Raw genomic sequence first — 5,325 nt, 5'->3', positions numbered from 1 at the left:
ACATTAGATCTGAATCTTTCAGGACTGCAATGAATAAAGGCTTCTACACTAAAAGGGTGATAGAGGTTTGGAACTCTCTTCTGTAATCGGTATTTGATGTTAGATCAACTGTCAACTTTAAATTTAAGATTTGTTTATAATCAAAATTATTAAGGGTTTATTGCCAAAGGCCCACATGAAGATAGCGGAGAGATCAGCCATGATCTTCACACTGAATGAAAGATCAGGCACAAGGATCTAAAATGGTCTAGTGTTGATAATGAAATGTTAGTTTATGGCTTCATATGCACATAAGTGGTTAAAATGTTAATATAACTTGAATGGGCTGATGTCCAAATGCTTCATAATTTTAGGCATCTCATTCTCAAGATGTAGACTGAATGGTGAATTTTTGACAGCTCCTGAACAAGGAGTTGAGGGGTAAGAATTTATTAAGAGTCTCTGGTGAACTGACACAATGTCAATCCACAATTCTAAATAGTGAAACAGAAATGGTAAATAACATCTTGCTCAGTTACCAGAGTACGTATCTGTGAAATCAAATGTAAAGTTTGGGGATTTGGTCATTAGAAGTATTGTATTAAGAGTGCACCTTTTATGTGCAAGGAAATGATATGAAGTAGTGTGTTTGGTCTTGGAATATCTCCATCAGGTGTCCTAATGTTCAATTTCATGCTTTATAAAGTTGCAACTAGAAAGGAAAGGAGAGTACCCAATAAGAATAAGGACTTTTTAAAAAAGGATTGCCTACATTAGGATTTAAACAATAATTTATATTTATATCGTACCTTTGACATAATAAAAGGCAATTCACAGCAATATCACAAAGCAAAGTTTGACATCAAGCCAAATATGCTACTGAAGCAGGTGACCTCACATTGGTCAAAGGTATTTGCTGTTAAGGGGTGTTTTAAAGGAGAAAAGTGGAAAGGTTAATGGAGGGAATTTCAGAGTTTAGGATCTGGCAGCTGAAGGCAAATCCACTCATGGTGCAATTCAAAATAAAAAGAGATAAGCACAGATAACCTGAGAGTTAAAGCAAGAAGAGAGCACAAAGATAAGGTCAAGGAAAAGGGTGAAGGAATCTGAAAATAAGGATGAGTTTTAAAATCAAGGCATAACTTGACCAGGAGCCTGGTGAATGTCAGTGAGCACAAGGTGCAGTCGGTGAATGGATTTAGAATTTAAGGAAATTTAAGGAAAAATAGACTTTAAATTATCTCACTATTAGGGATGTCATGTATAGATGGTGGAAGGAGTGCGCACTGGAATAGTCAAATCCAAATTATACAAAGCCTGGAATGAATGTTTCTACAGCAAGATGAGGTGATGCAGGCATAGAGTTTGCGGGTGTTACAGAGTTGCATATTGACAGTCTTAGGGATGACAATTCTTTCTCTGGAGAAAAGGCAGATATAGGAAAAGCCTGGTAAAGAATGCCAGACTTTCAGGGCAGAAGTATCCAGGGAACTTCTGTTAGGAACAGGATATGAGGATTGGAAGGCACATAGATTAAAGTTCAAAACAAAGTAGGAATCTATTACTTTAGTTCTAGACAATATTACAATGTAAGAACAATCAAATAAATTACTTGTGGCAGAGTTGGTCAAATCCACAGCCAACTGAGAGAAGTACAGGAAGCATTATTAGGAAAGTGGATGCTGCAACAGTAATTCCACAATTATGCTGAGAAAACTGAGTACGATATAAGAACATAGCCATTCAGTCTCTCAAGCCTGTTCCTCCATTCTAGATCTTGATTGATAGTCTACCTCAATGCCATATTCCTGCACTTATTCCCCTATCCTTTGATGTCACTAATATCTAGAAATCTATCAATCAATCTCTTTCTTGAATTTAATGACAACTGAACGTTCACAGTTCTCTGGGTGAAGACGTTTCTCCTCACTTCAGAGCTAAATGGCTTACATTTTAAATTGAGATTGTGTTCCCTGGTTCTGGACCGCACTGCAAGACAAAAAAGCATCCATTCTTGCATCTACTCTGTCTAACTCTTTAAGAACTCTAAGTAAGTTTCTAGACAATCAGCTCCCATTTTTCTAAACTCCAGAGGTAGACCTCCATTCAAAGTATCATTGTCTTACTGTGTGTTTCTATGACATTATTCCAACTGCAATCTCAATACATGTGATATACAGCACAAACCCAGGCCACTCAGTCCATATAGATAGTGCTGGTGCCTATACCATGACTTGCTTCAACATACTCCCTATGGGAGCGGGTTCACATTCTCATCACTCTTTGGATGAAGAGCTTTCTCTTGAATTCCCTGGTTGATTTTTTTTTTTGCTATCTGGTTTGGATTATTTCTCCTTTTAAGTATTTCTCAGGTGTGGATAGTTTCTCTTTTCTTTTCCTTTTCATTTCAAAATCATCTACATCCATTCTAAGATAGAAGTAAGGATAAAGTAAGGAAAGTGTCTAGTGAGGGGATACAATGACTTTTAGCACTGATTAAAATTAGTTTTTATTCCTTCCAAGATAATGAGCATCATCCCAGAGAAAGCAGTTGTTTAATGCAGTGTTTTTCAAACTTTTTCTTGTCCACAGACTACTTAAGCAAGTAAAGTCCCACAGGCCTCTTACCAGTCCCACCCAACCACTTTCACTTGGCACCACAAATAACCTTGTCAGAATTGTGGGAATTATAAATATTTTTCTGCTCTTAAAAGCACTAAATGAGTAAAGTTATGTGAATTATAAACAGATCTGTAAGGGAATCAAGGGGGTTGTGGAGATAAGGCGGAGAAATGGAGTTGAGGATTATCAGGTCAGCCATGATTTCAATGAATGGGAAGCAAACTTGATGGGATGAACTGCATACTTCTGCTCCTCAGTGTTATCATCTAATGGCATTTTTAAAAAATTAAGTGTCAGAATGCACAGTACGGTGCATGTATGGAACGAGCTGCCAGAAGGGGTGATGGAGGCAGGTACAATTACAACACTGAAAAGGCATATGGATGGTTACATGAATAGGAAGGGTTCATAAGGGAAAATGGGACTAGATCAGTTTAGGATATCTGGTCAGCTTGGATGAGTTGAACCAAAGGAAACCAAAAGGGCTGCAGATGCTGTCAGAGATAAAATATAAAATAGATGTTGCTGGAAAAGCTCTGCAAGTCTGACTGCATCTGTGGAGAGAAATCAGAATTAACATTTTGGGTTGAAACGTCAATTTTCCTGCTCCTCGGATGCTGCCTGACCTGCTGCGCTTTTCCAGCACTACGCTCCAATCATAATACTAATGGTTTGCTGCAGTTATGCAGGGCCTTGGTGAGGCCACAACTTGAGTACTGTGTGCAGTTTTGGTCTCCTAGTCTGAGAAAGAATATTCTTGCTATTGAGGAAGTCCAGCAAAGATTCACCAGACTGATTCCAGCACTGACATATGAGGAAAGACTGGATTGACTGGGCTGTATTCACTGGAATTTAGAAGAATGAGAGGATATCTCATAGAAACAAAGTCCTGATGGGGCCGGATAGGCTAGATGCGGGAAGAACATTCCTGATGTTAGGCAAGTCCAGAACTAAGGGTAAGGCCATTCAGGACTGAGCTGAGGAAGAATTTCTTCACTCAGAGTTGTGAACCTGTGGAATTCTCTCTCACAGGAACCTGTTGAGCCAGTTCTTTACATATATTCAAAGGGGAGCTGAGCATGGCCTTTGTAGCTAAAGGGATCAAGGGGTATAGGGAGAGGGCAGAAATGGAATACTTAGATTGCACGATCAACCATGGCCGGATGGCCTAATACTGTAACTATTTTTGATGTTTCTATGAATTTAGACCCTGAAATGATACCATGCCATACTAAAAAATTAATATTAAAACAGTAATTTGAATTTTTCTTAACCATTTTTATAACCCATTTACTTTGTGGAGGGATTATTCACAACACAGTGAACTCCAACTGCACCATTTAGGGTTAGGAGCGGTGCTTAAGGTGAGGGTTAGTACATGGGATTGAGATAAAACTTTGGGGTTAGGAAATAAAATTGAGATTGGAGTTTGAGATTAGAGTTAGTGATCAGAGTTAGTGCCTAGTTTTAAATTGGTGATTAAGAGTATATTTAGTGACTGGTTTCAGAAACCTTTTCTCATTATTGACTACTACCTTGTCACTAGATCTCTTATTTTCAACAGCAACACATTGATAAGTTAAAAGAAAGGATTTCAATCGTCATACTTTGCTAATTAATAGCACACAGGGCCACGAGAATAGGGAAAATCTCCTTCCCCTCAACAGAGAGGTCACTGGCAGAGATTTAAAGTAATAAAAATCGAAGTGCGAGAAAAACTCAGCAGGTCTGGTAGCATCTGAAAACAGAAAGAAACAGAATTAATATCTTGAGTCCAATATCTACCAAAATACAGTCAGAACGGACACAAACCCTAACCCTGTTTCTCTCTCTACAGACACTACCAGATCTGCTGAATTTCTCCAGAAATGTCTTTTATTTAAAATATCCAGCATCCAACTTATTTTGCTTTTACTGACTTGAAGAAGTTGGTTGAGAGGGAAGTTGAGAATAGTTTTACAGCTAGGGGATGTGGAAAATCCCATTGTAAAGGGCAGAAAAGGCAGAAATCCTCAGTACATTTAAATATGCACTCGAAGTCCTAATAATCTATAGGACCATGAGCTGAAAAGTGAAATTAGGGCTGCATAATGCTTTTTCTGGTGGACATGGTCTCAATGGACTGTAATGGTTTGGGGTCTGGTGGAGTTCCCCTCCCACCTTAAGAACACTTTAATAACCTATACAAATCACAAAATTTTACACTACAGGAAGCAGCTTTTTATCCAACTGGGTCAGTGGGAAAAAAAGGTAAAAGTCACCATAGCCCTGTCTACTTTAGAGAGAGAGAGACAACTGGTGGTGTTTTCACCAGGTCTAAGGCGAGGGAGATGTCGAGAAGGACTTGACTCTATTCTACCAGAGATGCATCAACTCTGTACAGGGTAATCCCATTAGTGCCAATCCTGCATTTTTATGCCCCAAAGTGCCTAAAAGTAATCCTGGACTCTGTGTGGAACAAGCTTGATGGGCTGAATGGACTCTTCTGGTAAAGTTTAGGGTGCGTTTAAGGGCATGTGTATTCGTGTGCTTTCTTACAGAAGGAAAGGCGCTTAACAGGCATCCAAATGTTGTCTGTCCCAGAGGGTCTGAACCCATCAAGATGCCCCAATAATAATAATAATCCTCAGGTGATTATTATTAATACGTTGGGGGGAGGGAGAGAGAGAGCATTGCCCATCGGGGTCACGGGGTTCCTGACGGAAATAAAAATGTAAGGGCTTC

The sequence above is a fragment of the Chiloscyllium punctatum genome, chromosome 21, assembly GCF_047496795.1.
Source record: "Chiloscyllium punctatum isolate Juve2018m chromosome 21, sChiPun1.3, whole genome shotgun sequence".
In the NCBI taxonomy this organism is placed as follows: Eukaryota; Metazoa; Chordata; class Chondrichthyes; order Orectolobiformes; family Hemiscylliidae; genus Chiloscyllium; species Chiloscyllium punctatum.
Note: the sequence above shows the minus strand (reverse complement) of the source record.